The sequence below is a fragment of the Ictidomys tridecemlineatus genome, chromosome 10, assembly GCF_052094955.1.
Source record: "Ictidomys tridecemlineatus isolate mIctTri1 chromosome 10, mIctTri1.hap1, whole genome shotgun sequence".
Lineage (NCBI taxonomy): Eukaryota > Metazoa > Chordata > Mammalia > Rodentia > Sciuridae > Ictidomys > Ictidomys tridecemlineatus.
In genome coordinates, this window is record NC_135486.1 from 142,835,855 (window position 1) to 142,859,602 (window position 23,748).

Sequence of the window (23,748 nt, forward strand, 5' to 3'; positions counted from 1 at the left end):
GAGCAAAAGCCACACCTTGCCCCTCCTGCCCAGGGGCCGAGAGAGCACTTTTCTCTCCAGGATTCTAGCCTGCGACTTGAGACCGGCCTGGGTCCTACCTCTCACCCCTCCTGCCCTGCTGACCATGGACTGAAAGACGCTCCCTCCTGTGCCGCCCCCGGCCTGGAGACCATTTCCCCTGAAGGAGAATGTGCTCTTAGGGAGACGCGGAGGGAGCGGTGCGGGGGCGGCGGCTGCTCATTCTCGGTGCAGATTCACTTTAGGGTAGGAACAGCCAAGGTCTGAGGGATTTATAGAGGCCATTTGGCCATTTGGTAATGGAGCAGAGGCCAGACCCAGACGTCTTTGTATTCAGACCTCTTTCCAAACATCCAATTCTCTGTGCCCTTTGCTGATGCTGTTTGTGACCTTCCTTTTGACAGAGGCTGGGACAGCAGCGTTAGATATCAGGGGTGAGAGAAGGTCCTCCTCTTGTCTCGCCGATACCAACAATTCTACATAATGATCTTCTTTGGGGTTACAGTATTGTTCGCTCATTCAAAAACACATGTTCATTGAGCTGGGAACATTGGCTGGCTCGGCCCATCTGGAAACCTGTCCGTTAATCAAGAGTCTTTTAGTTGCCTGTCATAGAAATTTCTTCAAGTTCGCTTCGGCAAAAGAGGGAGGGGGGTTTATCCTAGGGATACAGGATTCTGTAACCTGTTCCCTATTCTCCTACAAATTACAGCATCATCCTGTATGACAGTGTGTCTAATAACGGAACGCACCTTGCTTATTTGAACATCTGGATTGACACGCGCGGCCTTGCAGGCTCTTGGGTGGATAGCGCTCGTCTTCCTGGGTGAATGCTCTTTTACTGTCATTATATTTGGGTTTGGGGAACTTCAAATAAAATCTAACCCCATTTGCATGCGCTTCCAGCTAGCTCGTTTAGGCTTAATTAGATGGATGTATTCAAGAACAGTGAAGGGCCTGAAAAATTCTCAGGGGAAAAAAAAAAAAGACCCAGGATGAATTGGAAAGCTGGAGGGCAGGCTCTGCTCATGATGGGCTTAGACACTCCGTGGCTGCGACCTCGATCGCGTGCCCGAGTTGTCCTGAGCTTGCAGTTCCAGCCCCACCCACAGGTGCAGGCACGGCCCTTTGCGGGCTCCGAGGAGACCCCCTGGTTTCATAAATCCTCCTCTACTCAGCTCCACAGAGGAGCGGGGACCATGCGAAAGTCCCTTGGCACTCGAGTGTCCGGGCACCGTTGAGACGGGGCAGGGCGATGTCTCCTGCACGTTCTCCACAGAGACCCTCGTGCCCTGTGGGGCATGGTAAGAGTCACCTTCTCGTCCCCCGGATCGGATCATCTTGAGGGATCCCTTCCAGGCCACGCTCTTCCTACGTTCCTCCTCCTGTTTCCAGAAGGAGGGAGACCAGCGGCTGGGCGACTGGACGAGCAGGCAGGACTCTGACCCCAGGAAGGACTCGGTTCCTCTCTAGCTTCCCTAGTGATTCCGGGAGCTCTTCTGCTCCAACCTGGCAGCCCAGGAGTGCGCAGGGAGCCTGCTGGGGGGTGGACTCGGCCCCCAGCAGATCCTGTGTGGCAGCCTGCAGCTCAGTGATGATTCTCCGGGTCACTCCTGGGCACACTAAAGGCGGGGGAGCTCTGCTGGGGAAACTGCTTCGGTTTCTCTGCAGGACTTGGCCGCAACCACTGGACGGTCTCTTGTCTGGGAGGAAGGCCAAGGTCTTGGTTGCTCATGTTCTCCATCTTCTGTGGAAGGACTGGAGTCGGGGGTATTCAGTAGCCCATGGGTGGATGGATGGATGGGTGGATAGATGGGTGGATGGATGATGGAGAAATCAAGTGTATGTGCTTGTTGGGCATGGGGGTTCTAGTCCTAGTGGGGAAATTTTAGGACAGAAAGGAGAGAAACACCTTTGAGCAGCCTTGTGGCATCTGGTGTTTCTCGACTGTCCAGCTTGGGGGAGGCAGTTGACGTCCATCATTTGCCCACTGACCTCACTACGTGAATATCAACACTACCATATTGTGGGTGTGCAGTTCTCTCTCTCTCCTGCCCTAGTGCCACTTGGTACTGGCATGAGCTAGGGCTTGCCAGAACCCTACCATGCTTGCTCTCTGAATCTGTGGGTGCCGTCCCTCCCCTGTCCTTCTGTCTCGAAGGTCAGATAGGGTGTGCTGGTTGTGTTGCACCCATGAGGCCAGCCGGGAGTGCTGGGGAGTGGCACGCCCAGGAGTAGCTCTCAACCAGCAGCGGGCCCGACCTGGTGAGCCCATGCCCCTTGGTGGGGTCACCGGGTGGCATGCTCCAGCCAGCTCCCAGAGTCCCTTTTGGGATGGAGCCCAGGGCCACCCAGTGGTGACCTGCAGTCCACACTGCATTGGTCGCCTCCTGGCCCTGCCCCTCCTCCTGGCTTCCCTTCTGCTGTTTTCTGAGATCTCCCCAGAAATATGTCGTCTGCATTCAAATCCCTCGCTCCAGTCTCCTTCTAGGAAACCAAATGGGGGACAGAATGTGTTAGATGGCAGCAGCCACAGGCAGGCGTTCTGGGCTTTTCTGTTTCTCTTGACCACGACCCTAGGCAGCAGGTGCCCACCCCGTGTCCTGGGGAGGGAAAAGAGGCAAAGGGAGGCCAAGTCTCCCCCAGCCTGCAGGGGTACAGCGAGGCTCAGGCCTGCTTCTGTGTGATGTCGGAAGCTCGGGCTTCCAGGGCTGTGCTGGAGAGGTGGCCCTTCCTCCTGTGAGGGCTCAGAGGGAGCAGAGGAGGGGGAGATGCAGGCCCAGGGGCAGGCACCCTGGTCCAGGGAGGCTGGACAGTGCCCAGAGAAAGCAGGATGATCTGGGTTTCTCTGTGGACAGTCCAGGCGTGCAGGGGACCTGGGCACCAGGGTACAGGAAAGGCCACGGCAGACAGATGGGGAGAGGGAAGGGGAACTGCCTGCCACCCACCGCAGCTGCAGGGCCACTCCCACGTGGGCGTCCAGGTCCACTCTGGGTGGCAGTGTGGCAGGCAGGCTTCTCCTCACGTGTCCCACTGACTGCTCGTGGTTTTCTGGGGCCCCATGCAGGGGGCGAACCTGAGGCCGCTTCCCACCTCAGAGCCAATGAGACCCACGATCGGTTCTTGCCGTCTGCCTGGGGCCCTGGAGTCGAGGGTGGGTACCCGGGCCTCTTGGAGGAACAGACCGAGTTTAGAATCCTCTGGGGACCAAAGGCACATTGACAGTTGGAGGAGGCATTCACTTTCCAAAAGCACAGTCCCCCCCCCGTCCCCCCTGCCCACTAAAATAGAGAGTTCATTTTTAATTTGAACCTCGTGGCAAACCTAGGCAAAGTGCAGAATCACAGCTTCACTCTAACTTCCTGGGGCAAGGACGAGGGCAATCCAGAGGTGCCAGGGGCCGGGTTGAGGGACACTGACCTTCTGGTGCGTGCCCTCTGGGGTGGGCTGGGAAGCCGCGCAGTGGTGGGGCGGCCCTTTCTGAGCCTGTGTCCTCCTCCTCCTCCAGGAGCTCCTTGGTCTCATCAAAGTGGCCGTGGGGCGAGTTCTGACTCGGGAGTCTTGTTTTCTTGGCTTTGTACAGATGGGAGGCAGGGAGCCCCCAGATCTGGGTGAAGGCGCACCCGCCTGCGAGGAAGGCTGGACTCTCTAGATAATGCCGTGGCTCCTGCCGGCCTTGGAAGCTCGGGCAGAACCTGCAGCGTCTCAGTTTCCCGGGTGGCGGGAGGATTCCGACTCACGCGTCTAGTCCAGCCCATCCCATCCTCCTCAGCTCACGGTACGTGGTGAGGTTCTCCAGATTCCAAAGGAAACAGATCCAATTTCCTTTAGTTAAGGACGTGCCCAGGACATTTGGGTGGGGTCAGGTGGAAATCACACTGGGACACGTTCTCTTTGGGCGTAACTAGTAATCGCCAGGTCAGGTGGTCAACGTGAGATCCGCACCGAGGTCCTATGGCAAGCAACGGCTTTCCTAAAGTGAGCCATGCTTCCGGGAAGCTAAGGGGTGGGTGTCTTTCTCTTAGTGCTCCCGTCTGGAAGGTCCTGGAGCCGCCTTCTCAGAGGTCATGCCTTGCAGAGTGTCTCTAGAGCACAGAGAGCCTGGTGCAGGTTTGGGCGGCTCCAGCCACTGGAGCACCTCTGTGAATTCCAGAGAAGAAGTGGGAGAAATCTGGTGGTCCAAGTGCACGTCCAAGGACTTGACTTAGCCAAGCCGTCTAGGTTACGGGATCCCCTTCACGAATGTTCTGATGCTGGAGTTCTAGTCTGTGGGTTTCCTGCAGATGGAAGAGGGAGACGAGGATCCCCACCCTGGCCAGGTCCCTGTAAAGCGCCAGCGTGGGGATCTCGGCAGACGCCTTCTGACTAGCTTGTTCTTTCAGGAGCCAAGTTCTGGATCTCATTTTTGGAGTTCCCGAGTCATATGCCTTTATAGACCAGGGGACATGAGGTTTCTATCAGAGCCACGGAAGGCACCGGTTAGAGGTCTGGGCTTGGCCGGGCAGCCCTCACCCAAGCTGCGTCAACAGCCGGAAAGTCTGCGCAGAGCCTGGGTGCTCAGCCTGTCACCTTCCTGGTACGCAGATTGCTGGCAGCGAGGGGTGGAGAACTGGTCCTCCTCCTCGGGTTCCCACATCTTCCGCTCTGGCTGCGGGTCACTGTGCTTCTGTGACAGTAATCCATCTAAGTGGATTTTCTGCTATCCTGCACCAAGATCCACCCACCATCGTCCGTCTTTGGCCCTGACCGTGAGGTGGCCAGCTCCCTGTGGTCCTTCCTCACTTTGAAGTTTAAACCTCGTTGTTCTTTCCTCCTTCTTCCCTGGCCTGGCTGAGAAGAGAGGGTCAAGCCTGGGCCCTGGGGCTGCCTGGTGCCATCTGTCTCCTTGCCAACCAGGAAGGCCTGGAGGTCCCTGTGTGGAGTGGGCGTCCAGGAGGCCTCCTGCTGGGTGCATTTGAGTCTTTAGCCCGTGCAGGAGGAGGCCCTGTCCTCGGGGCCTCTCTGAGTGGGCTGTGGCCCTGGAGGCCTTCCCCAGGGCGGTCAAGGGAGAAGCCAACGCTGCGTTTTCTGTTTCCTGCGGCAGCCTTGCTTTCCTGCCCTCTGGGGAAATTAGCTGCTGGCGTGGACAGAGGGAAGATCAACAGGACTAACCTGAAATATGCATTAGAGTTCAGCTATTTTTGGAGGTTTCTAAGATCGAAATGGCTGAGATCTCACCAGTTCCCATCTGCCCTGAATTAACCTTGAGGTTTGTGGGGGGAAGCGAGGGGCCGGGCACGTTGGAACACTCGGCCGAGACTCGCATGATTTGTGGATCTGGGAGAAAGAATCATGGCCGGGAAGGGCCACCCCTCTTGTGGGTAGCTCTGAGAGGAGATGGGGAAGTCGGTGGTGTAGGGAGGTACCTGGGCTTGGAACCCAAGGGGGGAGACTGGGGGATCCCCGCTATGACGCAGAAGAGGTTACTCCTGGGGACAAAGTTGGAACTTCCGTCCTCAGGAAGGGGAAGGGCAGGGTCTACCCAACCGGCACAGAGTTCTTCCTTTTGGAGTGAGGAAAACGTCTTGGAACTGAAAGGAAAACAAGAAATGCCCTGAATTGTTTGCCTTAAATCGGCTGGTGGTTGTTCTGTGTTAGGGGGTTGGTCTGTGTTAGGTGGTTGGTCTGAGTTAGGTGGTTGGTCTGTGTTAGGTGGTTGGTCTGTGTTAGGGGGTTGGTCTGTGATAGGTGGTTGGTCTGTGTTAGGGGGTTGGTCTGTGTTAGGGGGTTGGTCTGTGATAGGTGGTTGGTCTGTGTTAGGTGGTTGTTCTGTGTTAGGGGGTTGGTCTGTGTTAGGGGGTTGGTCTGTGATAGGTGGTTGGTCTGTGTTAGGGGGTTGGTCTGTGTTAGGGGGTTGGTCTGTGATAGGTGGTTGGTCTGTGTTAGGGGGTTGGTCTGTGTTAGGGGGTTGTTCTGTGTTAGGCGGTTGGTCTGTGTTAGGTGGTTGGTCTGTGTTAGGGGATTGGTCTGTGTTAGGTGGTTGGTCTGTGTTACGGGGTTGGTCTGTGTTAGGTGGTTGGTCTGTGTTAGGGGGTTGGTCTGTGTTAGGGGGTTGGTCTGTGTTAGGGGGTTGGTCTGTGTTAGGGGGTTGGTCTGTGTTAGGCGGTTGGTCTGTGTTAGGGGGTTGGTCTGTGTTAGGTGGTTGGTCTGTGTTAGGGGGTTGGTCTGTGTTAGGTGGTTGGTCTGTGTTAGGCGGTTGGTCTGTGTTAGGGGGTTGGTCTGTGTTAGGTGGTTGGTCTGTGTTAGGGGGTTGGTCTGTGTTAGGTGGTTGGTCTGTGTTAGGTGGTTGGTCTGTGTTAGGCGGTTGGTCTGTGTTAGGTGGTTGGTCTGTGTTAGGTGGTTGGTCTGTGTTAGGCGGTTGGTCTGTGTTACGGGGTTGGTCTGTGTTAGGGGGTTGTTCTGTGTTAGGTGGTTGGTCTGTGTTAGGTGGTTGGTCTGTGTTAGGTGGTTGGTCTGTGTTAGGCGGTTGTTCTGTGGTAGGTGGTTGGTCTGTGTTAGGTGGTTGGTCTGTGTTGGGTGGTTGGTCTGTGTTAGGGGGTTGGTCTGTGTTGGGTGGTTGTTCTGTGTTGGGTGGTTGGTCTGTGTTAGGGGGTTGGTGTGTGTTAGGTGGTTGGTGTGTGTTAGGTGGTTGGTGTGTGTTAGGTGGTTGGTCTGTGTTAGGGGGTTGTTCTGTGTTAGGGGGTTGTTCTGTGTTAGGGGGTTGGTCTGTGTTAGGGGGTTGGTCTGTGTTAGGGGGTTGGTCTGTGTTAGGTGGTTGGTCTGTGTTGGGTGGTTGGTCTGTGTTAGGGGATTGGTCTGTGTTAGGGGGTTTTTCTGTGTTAGGGGGTTGTTCTGTGTTAGGGGGTTGTTCTGTGTTAGGCGGTTGTTCTGTGTTAGGGGGTTGGTCTGTGTTAGGGGGTTGGTCTGTGTTAGGGGGTTGGTCTGTGTTGGGTGGTTGGTCTGTGTTAGGGGATTGGTCTGTGTTAGGGGATTGGTCTGTGTTAGGGGATTGGTCTGTGTTAGGTGGTTGGTCTGTGTTAGGGGGTTGGTGTGTGTTAGGTGGTTGGTGTGTGTTAGGTGGTTGGTCTGTGTTAGGGGCTTGGTCTGTGTTAGGGGGTTGTTCTGTGTTAGGGGGTTGTTCTGTGTTAGGGGCTTGGTCTGTGTTAGGGGCTTGGTCTGTGTTAGGGGGTTGGTCTGTGTTAAGTGATTGGTCTGTGGTAGGTGGTTGGTCTGTGGTAGGTGGTTGGTCTGTGTTACGGGGTTGGTCTGTGTTAGGGGGTTGGTCTGTGTTAGGGGGTTGGTGATTGTTAGATGGTTGGTCTTGTGTTAGGTGGTTGGTCTGTGTTAGGTGGTTGGTTTTGTGGTAGGTGGTTGGTCTGTGTTAGGTGGTGGTTATTTGTTCGGTGGTTGGTTTTGTGTTAGGGGGTTGGTCTGTGTTAGGGGGTTGGTCTGTGTTAGGGGGTTGGTCTGTGTTAGGTGGTTGGTCTGTGTTAGGTGGTTGGTCTATGTTGGGTGGTTGGTCTATGTTGGGTGGTTGGTCTGTGGTAGGTGGTTGTCTGTGTCAGGGGGTTGGTCTGTGTTAGGTGGTTGGTCTGTGTTAGGGTGGTTGGTCTGTGTTAGGGTGGTTGGTCTGTGTTAGGTGGTTGGTCTGTGTTAGGGGGTTGGTCTGTGTTAGGTGGTTGGTCTGTGTTGGGTGGTTGGTCTGTGTTAGGGGATTGGTCTGTGTTAGGGGGTTTTTCTGTGTTAGGGGGTTGTTCTGTGTTAGGGGGTTGTTCTGTGTTAGGGGGTTGTTCTGTGTTAGGGGGTTGGTCTGTGTTAGGGGGTTGGTCTGTGTTAGGTGGTTGGTCTGTGTTGGGTGGTTGGTCTGTGTTAGGGGATTGGTCTGTGTTAGGTGGTTGGTCTGTGTTAGGTGGTTGGTCTGTGTTAGGTGGTTGGTCTGTGTTAGGTGGTTGGTCTGTGTTAGGGGGTTGGTCTGTGTTAGGTGGTTGGTCTGTGTTAGGGGCTTGGTCTGTGTTAGGGGGTTGTTCTGTGTTAGGGGGTTGTTCTGTGTTAGGGGCTTGGTCTGTGTTAGGGGCTTGGTCTGTGTTAGGGGGTTGGTCTGTGTTAGGGGGTTGGTCTGTGTTAAGTGGTTGGTCTGTGGTAGGTGGTTGGTCTGTGGTAGGTGGTTGGTCTGTGTTAGGGGGTTGGTCTGTGTTAGGGGGTTGGTCTGTGTTAGGGGGTTGGTGATTGTTAGATGGTTGGTCTTGTGTTAGGTGGTTGGTCTGTGTTAGGTGGTTGGTTTTGTGGTAGGTGGTTGGTCTGTGTTAGGTGGTGGTTATTTGTTCGGTGGTTGGTTTTGTGTTAGGGGGTTGGTCTGTGTTAGGGGGTTGGTCTTGTGTTACGTGGTTGGTCTGTGTTAGGTGGTTGGTCTGTGTTAGGGGGTTGGTCTGTGTTAGGGGGTTGGTCTGTGTTAGGTGGTTGGTCTGTGTTAGGTGGTTGGTCTATGTTGGGTGGTTGGTCTATGTTGGGTGGTTGGTCTGTGGTAGGTGGTTGTCTGTGTCAGGGGGTTGGTCTGTGTTAGGTGGTTGGTCTGTGTTAGGGTGGTTGGTCTGTGTTAGGGTGGTTGGTCTGTGTTAGGGGGTGGTCTGTGTTAGGGGGTTGGTCTGTGTTAGGTGGTTGGTCTGTGTTAGGGTGGTTGGTCTGTGTTAGGGGGTTGGTCTGTGTTAGGTGGTTGGTCTGTGTTAGGGTGGTTGGTCTGTGTTAGGGTGGTTGGTCTGTGTTAGGGGGTTGGTCTGTGTTAGGGGGTTGGTCTGTGTTAGGTGGTTGATCTGTGTTAGGGTGGTTGGTTTGTGTTAGGGTGGTTGGTCTGTGTTAGGTTGTTGTTCTGTGTTAGGTGGTTGGTCTGTGTTAGGTGGTTGGTCTGTGTTAGGTGGTTGGTCTATGTTGGGTGGTTGGTCTATGTTGGGTGGTTGGTCTGTGGTAGGTGGTTGTCTGTGTCAGGGGGTTGGTCTGTGTTAGGTGGTTGGTCTGTGTTAGGGTGGTTGGTCTGTGTTAGGGTGGTTGGTCTGTGTTAGGGGGTTGGTCTGTGTTAGGGGGTTGGTCTGTGTTAGGTGGTTGATCTGTGTTAGGGTGGTTGGTTTGTGTTAGGGTGGTTGGTCTGTGTTAGGGGGTTGGTCTGTGTTAGGGGGTTGGTCTGTGTTAGGCGGTTGGTCTGTGTTAGGGGGTTGGTCTGTGTTAGGGGGTTGGTCTGTGTTAGGTGGTTGGTCTGTGTTAGGGTGGTTGGTCTGTGTTAGGTTGTTGTTCTGTGTTAGGTGGTTGGCCTGTGTTAGGTGGTTAGTTTTGTGTTAGGTGGTTGGTCTGTGTTAGGTCGTTGGTTTTGTGTTAGATGGTTGGTCTGTGTTGGATGGTTGGTATGTGTTAGGTGGGTTAGGTGGTTGGTTTTGTGTTAGGGGGTTGGTTTGTGTTGGGTGGTTGGTTTGTTTTATGGGGTTGGTTTGTGTTAGGTGGTTGGTTTTGTGTTGCGTGGTTGGTTTGTGTTAGGTGGTTTGTTTTGTGTTGGGTTGTTGGTTTTGTGTTAGGTGATTGGTCTGTGTTAGGGTGTTGGTCTTTGTTAGGTGGTTGGTCTGTGTTAGGCGGTTGGTCTGTGTTAGGGGGTTGGTCTGTGTTAGGGGGTTGGTCTGTGTTAGGGGGTTGGTGTGTTAGGTGGTTGGTGTGTTAGGGGGTTGGTCTGTGTTAGGGGGTTGGTCTGTGTTAGGGGGTTGGTCTTTGTTAGGTGATTGGTTTGTGTTAGGTGGTTGGTTTTGTGTTAGGTGGTTGGTTTTGTGTTAGGGGGTTGGACTGTGTTAGGGAGTTGGTCTATGTTAGGGAGTTGGTCTATGTTAGGGGGTTGGACTGTGTTGGGTGGTTGGTTTTGTGTTAGGTGGTTGGTTTTGTGTTGGGTGGTTGGTTTTGTGTTAGGTGGTTGGTTTTGTGTTAGGGGGTTGGTTTGTGTTAATAATCCAAAAACAAAAGCCACAGAAAAGGGGTCATGGCGCAGTGCAGTGGTCCCCCGGATCCTGGCTGCACCCCGGGGTCTCGGGAGCTTGAGCCTGATTCCTGGTCAGAGCCCTCTGCAGATTCTCACCTGCGGCCGGGGAAGGATGCCTCAGGAGCCTCTTGGCTCCTCCACGTGCTTCCCGATCCGTGCCTGAGTGGAGTCGCCCTTCCCCTCGTCTTTTAGGTGGTCTTTGCTGATCATACAAGAAGAGCGCTGCAGTTGTCGTGGGAGGTGAGGGCAGGAGGGACAGGTAACTTGTGGCCTGAGCGGAAGGGGAAGGAGCTTCCAGGTTCCTTTCCTGTCAGCCCCGCCCAGCCCCGGGCGAGCTGGGCCCTGCAGCTCAGGAAAAGGCTCCTCAGGGCTGCGGCGCTTCACCTCGGCATGTTTAGTTCTTGAAACCACACTAAGCACTGAGCACTGGAAGGCATCAGACTTATACGGATTCCACTGGACTCATCTGCTTCCCCGAAGGCCCCGGCTCTTTGGCTGGATGCTGATAACGAGGAGGGAATCCGGGGCCCAGTGCTGCAGCTCGCCGCTGCATGGTGTTGTCAAGGGGCAATGGCGCCCTGACCCTCAGTGTCCAGGGTGCACAAGCCACTGCGTGCCAGGCCCCTCCTGTTCCCAGATGGGAGTCGTTTTATTCCATCACAATGGAGGCTGCTGAGCCACGGCCGGCGGAGTCGGTCACCTGCTCTGGGTCACACCTTGGAGAAGCAACTGGGCCAGGGCCTGGGCCCCGACCACCCCCTTTCCCTGCTTGTTTCTGGGGCCAGCTGTGACCTCAGTGCAGAGGGGACCTGAGCAGGTGGGAGGGGCAACTCAAAGAGAAAGCCCTTGGCCTGCGGGTCAGGAGCTCTCCTGCCCAGCAGGCAGCCAGGCCGCGTGTGTGGCTCCATGCCTTGAAACTAATTAAAACTGCACACAATTAAAAACATCATTTCTCAGCCCCATTTCACGTGCGCAGCAGCCATCTGTGGTTGGTGGCCACCCACGGGACAGTTCAGAATGTTCCCACCTTTCCGGGGAGTTCAAAACCAGACCTTTGGACCAACCTCAAGTTCCCAGTGGGTCCCAGCTCAGCTTTCTGTCCATTCTTTTTTTTTTTGGGGGGGGGGTGTTGGTGGTGCTGGGGATTGATCAGGGACCCTTGGCCACTGAGCCCCATCCCAGCCCTATTTTGTATTTTATTTAGAGTCGGGGCTCACTGAGTGCTCAGTGCCTCACTGTGGCTGAGGCTGGCTTTGAACTCTTGATCCTCCTGCCTCAGCCTCCTGAGCCGCTGGGATCACAGGCACGGGCCACTGCACCTGTCTAACTTTCTGTCCGTTTTTTATGGAGATGGTGACTGTTATGTGGTTGTGTCTCTTATTTTACGGAGTTGACCATGGTCACCATGCTCTTTCCAAAGCTCACGTGTTTCTCTCTTTTTTTTTGGACACTGAGGATTGAACCTGGTGGGGGGGGGGGTGGTGCTTTAACACTGAGCTGCATTCCCAGTCCTTTTTATTTTTATTTCGAGTCAGGGTCTTACTAAGTTGTTGAGGCTGGCCTTGAACTTGTGATCCTCCTGCCTCAGCCTCCGGGGTCTAGCTGGCTTGTTTTCCTCTCTGGCTCCTGTGTGTTAGTGTTTTCTTTGCTGGAATGACACGCTAACACACAGTGGCGTGAAACACACACTCAGTACTTAGGGTTCTGGGGTTCAGACTCTGAAAGGGGCTCACAGGGCTCTGCCTGGGGCAGGCCATGCTGCCTTCCTTCCTGAACGCTCTGGGAGGGTCTGTTTCCTGCCTTTCCCAGCCTCGAGAGGCCTCCACATCCCCAACTCAGGGCCCTTCCTGCGTCTTGGAAGTCAGCCATGAGCATCCAGGTCTTTCCTGCATCTCGCCAGCCTGACCTTCTCTCTGTGTCCCCCTCCCACACTTAAGGACCCTGGTGAGGCCATGGAGCCACGTTGGGACTCGGGGTCCTCTGTTTTTCAAGGCTGGCTCATCTGCAACCTGAACTCCGGCGTTAGTTCCCTCTGCCGTGTGACATAAGGTCGCCACAGGCTTTGGGAAGAGGCAGAAATCTCTGGGAGGCCATCTTTGGGGGGTATGTCTTTGAGGGTGGAGGAGGCCCGGTGGCTGAGAGGCCAACTTGTGGCTTGAGACCCAGTGGAGGCGGGCGGGTCAGCGCAGGGACTTTCTGGAACCAGACTACCTGGCTTTGGGCCTTGCTCTGGGACTTTGCCCAAACATCTCTGAGCCTGGGTTTTCTCACCCATAAGTAAGTGGAGACGGTGCAGGATGCTCCCCTTGCAGAGGCGTGGCGAGGATTAGAAAAGATAATGCGTGTGAAGTCTTGGCAGATAGTGAACCTCAAATGTCAGTTACCATTTGGAAGCTAAAAATGCCTTCGCATTCCCGCGTGAGTGCGTTCTAAATCTGAGATGGCTCCAGATTCCATGCATGTCGAGAACCGTTCTGTTCCCCGCCCCTGTGTGTGTGTGATGGCCCCTCTGAGTCGATGGTCATCGAGCCCTGTGTGGAAGGGGCTCCTGCCTCTTCAGAAGCGGCCCGGAGCCTCGCCTCTGCCGTGTGCCTGGATGAGGGCACCCGCCGGCCGGAGGCGTGAGGGGACCCGTGCTGTGCTTCTAGGGGCCCCATGGAGACACTTCGTCATCTTGACTGCAGGAAATCGGCTCCTGCTGACGTCTTTCAGGAAATTCCCAGAACTCCTGGGTGACAGGGGAATCTATTTGGACCATTCTAATGACGCTTGTGTCCTCTCTGTAATGGTCTGCTAAAATATTCATCCCAGTTTAAAGGACCTAGAGACAGCAGTTCCACTCTATTTTAAATAAAAACATTTTTGAATGAGCAACGCATGCACGCAGTCCCGAGTTTGATGGGGTGTGCCACCTCCGCCTGGCGTTTCACCCCCCAGAGCTCACTGTGGCCCTGGGTGCCTCCCATGTGCTTGGCCTGAGCTCCTCTCCTGCCCCGTCCTGCACCAGAGGCGCACCTCGCTCACTGTTCTCGTTGGCTTCGCCCTCTCCTCTCCCTCCTCCCAAGTTTCATATTTTTGACACCGTCCTGTATGGCTAGAAAGAGGAGTGTTTCGCTGCATGGATAAACCTTCCGGTGTCTTATCAATCACACATGCACAGTTTCTGCGTCATCCCCGCTGATTCACGCTGTTCCTGATGCTGCCAGTGACCTTCCACGCGTGCCACCGGAGGATCACAGCGGGGTTGCTGGGTCACACCGTGTGCATTTTTAACGTGAAAAGATTGTGCCAACGTGCTCTTGAAAGATGTTTATGCGTTTCTCATCTCGCAAGCAATTAGGGAAGGGACTGTTTCCCCACAATCCCAACGCCACAATTTGTTATCAAACGTTGATTTTTGCCAATTAGAAGTTAAAAATATGTTGCTATAGTTTTCATTCGCGTTTATCTTGTAATTAGTGTGGGGGAGCGTATTTTCCTGTGTTTGAGAACCACTTACGTTTTCTCTTCTTCTTTTTTCTTATTTGCAGTCCCGGAGCCTGGTGCATGCCAGGCGAGTGCTCTACCACTGAGCCACACCCCCAGCCCCTGTATTTTCTTCTTATTTGAAGGAAATGTGTCCATTTTTTAATCGAGTGGTTGGCCTTTTTATACTGGTTTATAGGCTTTCTTTATTTGTAGGAAATGACCGTTTCTTCTGGTTCACAAAAATATTCCCCCTGAGTTTTTTTTGTCTTTTTTTTTTTTAAATAATGACTTTATTTATTTTTCAGTGTGGTGCTGAGCCTCGAACCCAGTGCCTCGCACATGCTAGGCTCCACCACTGAGCCACAACCCAGCCCTTTTTATGTCTTTTAATATTATTGCTTTTCAAGGCAGAAATTGCTTATTTTATTTGTTAAAATGTGCCTCTCCTATACGGATTGGGAATTTTAAGTAGTCCTTAATCTTTCTTTTCATCAAGAGTTTATAAAAGGAAATCTACCCTTTCCTTTAGTGTTTTAACAGTTCTATTATCTTACGTTTTGATCCTTTACCCATCTGGAAGTCGTTTTTCTGCAGGGAGGGAATCAGGACTTGACTTTCCCTCTCTCCAGATGGCGCCCAGTTGCTACCACCAGGGAGCACCCGTCTCTCCCGACAGCACCCAGGACGGTGTGCGCTAACCCCGCGTTCTCTGTTCCGAGGTAGGGAACCTCTTTGAGGCCCTGCATCTGGTCTCGGGACACCTCCAAAGCACAGGGAAGGAAGCAGATTCTGCTCAGCTGGCCCACGTAGACTTGGCCGGTGGCTTCTGTCCGGGAATAAACTCAGGCTGGGGGTGGGGACTAATTGGAAGGAAGGGCACAGGGGTTAAAGAATTCCTCCCTCCTGTTAGGCACAGTCACCTCCCTCAGGACTGGGAGGTTTCAAATGGCCACACTGGAGAGTCGGGGTGAAGAATGAGCTGACCTCCCGTCTTGCAGAGACCGAGGATGATCCTCATGACAATATCGATGCTTAGAAACCACCCGCCTGGTGCGCTGGGCAGTGTGAGCAGGTAGTTTCCCTGATCTTCTGGCACCTGGTAAATTAGCGTTTTCGTTCTCTCGTCACTTTAAGAGGGTAGTGGAGATGCTGTGAGGTAGAGAAGGGGTTTGGACTCGGATGTGACCGACTTCAAATCTGAACTCTTATCCACTCTGCGTTGCAGGGCCTTGGGGACAACAAAGCCAGTGAAGTCACACGTCTTCATGAATTCATTCCGTATTCCCTTGGCCATTACTAACGGGAGTCAGAAAATCACGGATCTTTAGGGCCAGGCAGGAAACATGGGTGGAAGTTGCCCAGATGGAATGTCACAGGAGGTGACGAGAAAGGTGGCCACTGGGTGTGGGACAAGAGCAGCCCAGGATTGCCCAATCTGAAGGCTTACCAGGGGAACCCCGCGTCTAGATTTTCATATGAAACCTCCCAGTTTTCCTGTGTCGACAGATCCTATGGTGAGGCATGTTCTTTGGAAACTTGTACTTAATTCTGAAAGCTTCCTTAGAGACGGTGCATTAAAAGCGCGGCTTATCCACCGGGTATGACTCGGCAGTGGGAAGGAGTGGATTCCTGATGTGCCCACCGCATGAGTGAATCCCGGGAGCAGTGGCTGGGCACGAGACGCCGGACACAACGGGGGACATGTGGCACGCATCCATGATTTGACATTCTAGGACAGACAGAATCAACCGAGGATGAGGGCGGAGCAGCTGTGCGGGAACCAGGCCGCTTCTTGGGGACAGTCATACTCACAGCTGGACAGGACTTTGGGTTCTGTTGGTACATGCAGTTTTCAGAACCCCAATCAAATGTACCCTTGAAACGTGTGTGCTTCAGTCTGTGTAGATCAGATACAAAAGATCCGAGGACAAACCGTTGAAGCCTAGTTGTGAAACTCTAGATGTGATGTATTTACGAGGAAGTACACCCACACCTGCAATTTACTTTGAAATGAACCAAGAAGAAGATAAATTGATGGATGGGTGGAGGGAGGAAAAGATGGGTGGATTGGTAAAACATCAAGTTTGGTAAAATGTTGATGGATCAAGGTGGCCACGTGTTTAAAAATGTTCATAGCAACGTGTTGGGAAAAATTAGAAAAATAAAGCAAAAAAGAAAAAAGCCCCAAACCTGTGTCTGAGCACATGAGCACACACACACCTATGGGCTAGGTCTGGCTCGGGGACACCGGCTTCTGGGTTTTGCTCTGTGCCATCCCACTCCTGCCCCCGTCACATGCTGTGGGCTGAGCGCGTTGGTGGTTCAGGCACTGCTGCTGCGGCCCCCAGCTCTTTGTTCTTCACCGCCGAGCGAGCGCGGGCTTGATGGAGCTGGCATGGTTCAGTGAGTGCAGGTGGGAGAGGATCCATCAGCGGATGACATCATTAACATTTCTGCAGCGTTATCCGTCTGAGATGGGAGCGCAGCCTGGCCTCTTTCTCATTAATCAAGGGCAGGGAAGGAAACCATTTTGGCAACACAGCACTTTAGCCCCTTCTGCTAATCCATCTTCCTGCATTGACACTCTTCCCACGCCACATTTAAATTCAGGGGAGATGGAAATTAGCCCAGAGCCGTCCCTTCATTAGGGAGCTGGACTTTTGAAGAGCGTTTGCAGGTGGCAGTGCCATCCCCGAGCACACGTAACCTTGACCCACAGCGGCACTTCCACGCCATTGGCTGGCCGTGCCCAGTGCCCACCCGGGGCCCTGGTCTGTGTTTGGGATGGTGGAGAATATGAGCAAGCTGTGTCCACCCTGGAGGGACCAGGAGAGAGCAGCTTCCCTTCTGAACACAACTTCTAAAAGTGGCACCTTTTCAATAATTTAAAGAGGCAATTTATTGTCATAACAACTGTTAAGACCAGGAGGAATACAGATGAGAGGAAGCCAGGGCCAGTCTTGTAAATACGTGATCGACTCCTCCGAGGTCAAACCTGGAGACATTTCAAGACTGCAGACAAAGGTAGCCTCTTTTTATACCCCTGTGCCATGCTTGTTGAATTATTCACTGAATTATATACTCCCCCTCCTTGAAGGAGAATATCACCAATGATGTCATGCTTTTGACTTGCTTTGGCTAGTAAAATGTGAGCAGAAGTGACATGAGTCACTTCCAAGCAGAAGATTTAAGAACCATGTTCTCTTTTCCCTTTGCCAAAGTGCTGTCCCAGATCTCAACTGCTCCAGCAGCCCGGGTCCCAGAGAAGAGATGTGGAGCAGAGTCGCAGCAACCTGGATGGATAGACCATAGGAGCAAGAAACACTGATTTGTTATTGATCAGTCACTGAGCTATGGAGGGCCTTTTGTTACTGCAGCATCGACTGGCGTCTCCTAACTGATACTCTCCCAAGACATCAAAGGTGCTCTCCTGGTCCGGTGCCTTGGATACCATCCTCTTACCATAAAACCTTCTCCATAAAACTCTGCTTGTTTGAAATCGTGAGAAGTACACAGTATAAGATACCCTGGATAAAGAGAAGACCATGCGATTTAGGCTTTGAAAGGGTGCATGCTATGGGAAGAAGGGGGATGGGCTGGTGGAGCCGGGATGGCCATTAGTCACAGGGGACCATGGGGCAATACAGAGACTGGTCCAGGGTTGAACAGGCTGAGCTCTCACTCTGGCCTGATCTTCACTAGCTGCGTGGCACCGAGTCGACCTTCGGCCTCTGTGATCCCCTCTTCACACCTGCTGGAAGGACAATGTCAGCTGTGGGACCAGCCATCAGGGTGTGCTCATGTTCTCCTCCTCCTCCTGCTCCTCCTCCTGCTGCTCCTCCTCCTGCTCCTCCTCCTGCTGCTCCTCCTGCTCCTCCTCCTGCTCCTCCTGCTCCTCCTGCTGCTCCTCCTCCTCCTGCTCCTGTTCCTCCTCTTCCTGCTCCTCCTCTTCCTCTTCCTCCTGCTCCTCCTCCTCCTGCTCCTCCTCCTCTTCCTCCTGCTCCTCCTTCTCCTCCTCCTCTTTCTGCTGCTCATGTCCTCCTGCTCCTCCTCCTCCTCCTCCTGCTCCTCCTTCTCCTCCTCCTCCTCCTTCTGCTGCTCATGTCCTCCTGCTCCTCCTCCTCCTCCTCCTGCTCCTCCTTCTCCTCCTCCTCCTCCTTCTCCTCTTCCTGCTCCTCCTCCTGCTCCTCCACCTCCTGCTCCTCCTCCTCTTCCTCCTGCTCCTCCTCCTCCTCTTCCTCCTGCTCCTCCTCCTTCTGCTGCTCATGTCCTCCTCCTCCTCCTGCTCCTCCTCCTCCTGCTCCTCCTCCTGCTCCTCCTCCTGCTCCTCCACCTCCTGCTCCTCCTCCTGCTGCTCCTCCTGCTCCTCCTTCTCCTCCTCCTCCTGCTGCTCATGTCCTCGTCCTCCTCCTCCTGCTCCTCCTCCTCCTCCTGCTCCTCCTCCTCCTCCTGCTCCTCTTGCTCCTCCTCCTCCTGCTGCTCATGTCCTCCTCCTCCTCCTGCTGCTCATGTCCTCCTCCTCCTCCTCCTGCTCCTCCTGCTCCTCCTCCTCCTGCTGCTCATGTCCTCCTCCCGCTCCTCCTCCTCCTCCTGCTCCTCATTGGTTTGAGCGACATCAGGGAGCGGGTGGGAGGCTGAGAGTATCCCAGAGGGCTCCAGCTGCTCTGGGTCTCGTGTGGAGTTTCCTGGGAGACATGGCTGGGCGGCAGTGCTGCCACTGACTGGCCATCTTCACCTTGTTTGGACCAGGAACCAAAGGGAGGTCGGGTGAAAACATAGACCTAGCCTCAAAAAAAAAAAAAAATATATATATATATATATAAACTTGTAAAGTGAAAAAATTAAAATTATAGCAGGAACTGATTTTACTCTCTACAAAATGTGAATCAAGGCTTGTGATGAAGAATGCACATCACTTTTGAACAGGGCATTGTTTTCCTGCCGCCCGTAACCGTCCGTCAGTTGCATTAAGCATGAGTGGTGTTTCGTGATGTCTGTGCCAAGTGTGAGGCGAGGGAAGACCAGCGGTGGTCTCTCGTGGTGACGAAGTCATAAGGTGACTGTTGGGCGTCCACCTTCAAAGGAGGAAGACTTTCAGTTAGCGGTCCACTCACTGTCCCCCCCTTGAGGTTCGTGGACGCCCTGGCTTCTACCCAGGACTTTGGAGGGTCCGGTGGGATTAAGAACCTCTGAACTAGCTGAATTTTCTTGAGAAAGGCTCATTCCTTCTCTGAGCCTCGATGTCCTCAACTGGAAAATGGGCCCTTGCCCTGATGTTGTTCCTCAGTGTGGGATCAGGGTCTCTTCAGGTGAGCAGCCCTGTAGGGTCTGCATGGTGGACAATGGACCTCAAGGATTAGGACCAGGTAGGAAAGAGCACAACTTCCTGTTTTACTCCAAATCCTGTGAAATAACAAGAGGGTGAAGGGAGCAGAGGATGGGAGAACAGATAAAGCAACAGAACGGAAAACAAGAACCAGCGTCGTTCACCAGCCCAGCCAGGTGTTCTCTGCAGGTTGAAACCAGATTATGAATTTGTAGAAAGAAACTTTGGAAACCACGAAACAAACAAATCAGTGTTTTTTTTCATTTTTTTTGTTTGTTTGTTTTGGTGCCAGGGATTAAATCTAGGGGTGCTTAACCATTGAGCCACATCCTTAGCTCTTTTAAATATTTTATTTAGAGACAGGTCTCACTACGTTGCTTAGGGCCTTGCTGAGTTGCTGAGGCTGGCTCTGAATTTGCAATCTTCCTGTCTCAGCCTCCTGAGCTGCTGGGGTGACAGGCCTGAGCCACCTCGTGAAACAGGTATAGCAGTGCATGTAACTTCAGAGAGCCCTTACCTGGTGGTAAGATTTGCCCTTGCTTTTTCACAGTAGCCCTGTGATGTAGGTTTCGCTATTATCTCTGTTTTATGGTCAGGTGCCTGAGGTCCAGTGACTGGAGTTACCTCGCCCACGATCACACCATCAGGGACAGTTGAGGGGTCTGCCTGCCTGGCTTCGACGCCCAGGACCTGGGTCTCCTGCACAGTCATTAACTGATGAATTTAATCCACAGGCAGGAAGAAGCCGGATTTCTTGCTATCTTTTGTCCCACTAGAATGTGCAAGCTTAAGGAGCAAACACAAAACCCATTCTGACACCACTTCTGCATCTGGAAAAGCTTTGAGCTGTATCCCGGGGTCGGGATAATGAGGTCCTCACTAACCCTCAGGTTATTGGTGCAGGTGGGAGCTCTCTGGCTCTGGGGGTTGTCGGGGGGGAAAACCCTCCCCAACCCGTTAGGGAACATCTGCATCCGAGTACAATTACCTCACCGTTTCTCTCCAGCTCTTCTCTGAACACCGTTTGCCCTAAAAATACACTTTGACATTATGCACAAACATCGAAGAGACATTTACTTGGCCCTGACCTTTGTCTGGTTCCTGCTTAAAAGGGATTCGGTGACACACAAATGGGACTGAATTATTTATAGGTCCAAGGGGGAATCAAAGTTGCTTTTATTCCTATTGAAAGGTAAAGGAGAGCCAAGCAGCGCCAGCTCCTCACACAGGGACTCCAGTTGGACTCAAGGGTGCTAATTAAAGTTGGGGGTGCCCTCTCTGCCTGGGTCTTTGGAAATCTCCATAAACCAGGACTGTTGTTCCTTTCTAACACCTTGTCGGGGACAAGGCTCTGCCCCCTTCTTGACAGGAAGTTTCCGGTGTGAGCAAGATGACAAAAGAGTATCTGTGGGCTTGGGACACTCGAGAGGTGGTTCATTTATACATTTAAAAAAAAAATTGTGTCAACTGAGGCCGAGGGGACACTGGAAAGGAAGAGACAAATGTATTAACTAACTTTCCCCCAAATTCAGCAAATATTTACCTATTGCCTTCTCTGGGCAGGTTTGGTTTCAGGCTCTGGGGTGTAGGTAACAATCCGGAAGAGGTCTTGTTTTCATGAATGAGTCACTGTCCCTGTCCTGGGGGCTCAGCCTAGCGAGGCCCTAAGAGTGGCCTTCGTCATCATCGTCATCTGCGTCTTCCGTGTTTGTTTAGGTTTCTCCTCGGCCAGGCCCTGTCTCCAGGCTTTGCAGGTGTGACCTCAACCAGGCCCTGCTCTTGAGATGGTCTGCCGGATGCTTTCCTCAATGACAGAATTATACATATCTGGCGCCCAGGGGAGGGATTCCGCTGGGGCCACACACAGGGGCTGGCGGGCGCCTGCTGCATTGTTTGCAGAATAGGAGATCTGAGAGCGTGCTGAGGTGCCTTCCCTGCTGGGGGGCCTCTGGGTGGCTTCTCTGGGGGCCCGTCCTGGCTCTGCAGGGCCTTGCATACCTGGTATTTTTGCCTACCTGTATCTTTGACTAAGTCTCTCTTAATTTCTGACTGATGTTTTCGGGCACATACACCCTGATTCTAGGCAAATGGCTCTGTGAGGGTTCCAGCAGGAGCCACTGATCCTGGGCCCTAGAGATCTCTTTAGACACATGGAAGGGCCTTCGGATCTGAACCCTCCCTGTAAGGTGGTACCCACTGACACAGGGCAACATGGAGCCGACTGCTAGTGATGCGAACCCTTTCCATATGATGGAAAAATGGAGCCGAACCTCACAATTTGAGAAGGAAGTGCCACAACGGAGCTTTCTTCAGTCATTAAGAAAAATAAATCTTGTCATTTGCAGGAAAATGGATGGGACTAGAGACCATTCATTATGTTAAGTGAAATAAGTCCAACTCGGAAGGTCAAGGGTGGAATGTTTTCTCTCATGCGGAAAATAGAGAGGAAAAAGGAAAAAAAGTTGGGGGAGAGTCTTATAAAATCAAAAGGAGATGAGTAGAGGAGGTGATCTGGGGAGGGACGGTGGGAGGGAGTGGGGGAGCGCTGGGCGGGAATATTGGCCAAATTATATTTTTAAATGTGTATTGTGTGCATGTACGACAATGTCACAACAAATCCCGTCCCTATGTACAACTACACTGCACCAATAAAAATGTTGGAAGGAAAACTAAAATAAAACCCTCAAAAAAATTGTGAATTATTAAGTATCTTAAGAAAAGAAGAGAGTGGTAGACATTATGTAGTCTGAGAATTCCGTGGCTTTAAGAAGATAATTCTTGCTTGGCAAGAGATAAAAGAAATCCTAGAAAACTCATGCAAAATTCTGCAAAGCTCTGAAAACTCTTTTAAAAAAAATCGCCCATTTTATTAACATCAACAATTAGCCTCCGACTGGCATCCACGGCCTTCCTTCTCCCCGGATAGTGAATTGATTTTTCTTTTTCTTGTTTTTTTCAGGACAAACCTATCTACAACTTTATAATAAAATCCATAACCAAGTTGGATTTACTCTTCAGATCACTTTTCTGAAATACACCTGTTTGCAACGAGGTGCTTCCTTGGAGATGGATAAAAATCACCTACTCCAAAGTCACAATCATTGAAATTGTTACAAGGCTGTCTCCTGAGTGTCGTTTCCTCCCTGAGCTGTTCTGGAGACCAGGTACCAGGGCAGGCTTCAAGGAGACAGCCCATTGCAAACATCGAGGAAACATCTGGCTGTGGTTGGAGGTCAGCGGCTGAAAGTACCTCCATATGCCGAGGCCAGTCACCCACGTTGGGGACCTGTCAGACTTGTCTTCAATATCACCCCAGCTTGAAGTGACAATGACAAGTCCTGAGATTCTACTAATGATCCAAAATAGGAAATGGAGCTTGGCATCTCTAGCGCCCCCCAGTGGAGGGGTGCAGTGAGAGGAGCATTTGGTTCAGGTGCCAGTACTTTCTCTAGGGGCCTTTCCTTCCCCCGGGGGAAGCATCAAATGTGAATTGCTGCTGCTGCACACATGTGGAGTGGGGACCTCTGCTACCTGCACTTGACGCTCCCCTGTTCACGCCGAGAGCCGCCCGTGAAGCTGCGATGGACGTGCCTTTCAGTTGGCCTTCAGAGCTTGCACCGTGTTTATTTTAACAACTATTCTTTTTGCAAAAGCGATGCATACCTATTATAAAAAATTCAGGCCGATGAGAGAGGATGCAGAACCATTCACCTCACTTCACATTCTACAGAAAAACATAATTAATATTTAGCGACTGTCATTGAGGAGACACATCGCCGTGCACAGACACAGATGGAGCACAGAGGTCAGGACCCGGGGGGGTGGGGATGAGTGTGCTCCCTGCAAAATGCTCTTCGTGTTATTCCTAATGAAATAGTTTAGAGTTTACTGGGAGAAAATGAGATGGAAATGAAGTGTGAAGAAATCGCCAAAGTTTCCGTAACAGCTTCTTCCCCAGAAATAATTCTCAGCCCAAAGTTGCTCCTTCAAGTCAAGGAAAATGGGACAGAGTCCCTGAGCTGGCTGGAATCCTTGCCTTTTAGCAGCTTGTCTCAGGGTTCACCTTGGGGAATGCTCCTCTCGGTGCGGGGGACTCCCAGGCTCACGTTCCTGTCACTCCCAGGCTTTAACCTGTGAACGGTGTTGATCTTTCCCAGGTGCCGACGTGGGCCCTGAGCTCCAGGGCCACGCTTCCCGTGTGGATGTTGGGTCTTGGTTTAAATGATTCAGAGCTCACTCTGGCTTTGCTCCTTGAGCCCTTCTGAGTGGTTTTGTTTGACTACGATTTATTCTCCAGCATTTTCTTCAAGCCACATTCAGGAGTGAGCCCTCAGGTGCTCTGTCTTCCGAGTCCTTGCCCGACGGAGATTTCATCCATGGCTTTTTAAAACAGTGTCTTCTTGAGATGAATTTTTGGGTGCAGAGAATGCACAGGTTCTAAGCTTGTTTTTTGTTCTTATTTTCTTTAGAGGACTTTTGTTGAACTGTTTTCTCGAGGTGTGATTGACATACAGTAAACGTCATAGATGTGAAGTGTTCGATGTGATATGTTGTGACATAGGTGCATGTCATGCGATTATGGCTGCCTCCAGACAGTGAGCACGTCACCCTCACAGTCTTCCTCGTGCCCCGGGCAGCTCCTCTCTCTGTTCTTTCTCCTTTCTTGGTAACTACTCATCTGTTCTCTGTCACTATAGCTCAATTCAAATTTTCTCGAGTTTTATATCGATGGAGTCCTAGGGCAGGCCCTCTGTTTGCCTGGTCCTTGCTCAGCATGATCATTTTGAGATCTGCCCATGCTGTGGTTGCATCTGTATTTCACTCTTTTTACTGCTGAGTACTATTCCACTGTGTGGGTGTACCACCATCTATCGGTTTGCTTGTTGGCTGCTGTCTAGGCTGATCATAGCTT

At 52.5% G+C, this 23,748-nt stretch overlaps 1 long non-coding RNA gene across 4 annotated transcripts in view; it reads left to right on the top strand.

Moving 5' to 3' along the window:
• The first annotated feature begins 21,792 nt into the window (after positions 1-21,792).
• Positions 21,793-23,748, top strand: part of LOC120887511 (uncharacterized) — a 41,919-nt gene continuing 39,963 nt past the window's right edge. For all 4 annotated transcript variants that reach the window (XR_013427145.1, XR_013427146.1, XR_013427144.1 and 1 more), the window contains exon 1: positions 21,793-22,641. This is a non-coding gene — a long non-coding RNA (uncharacterized LOC120887511). The remainder of the gene's footprint in view (positions 22,642-23,748) is intronic.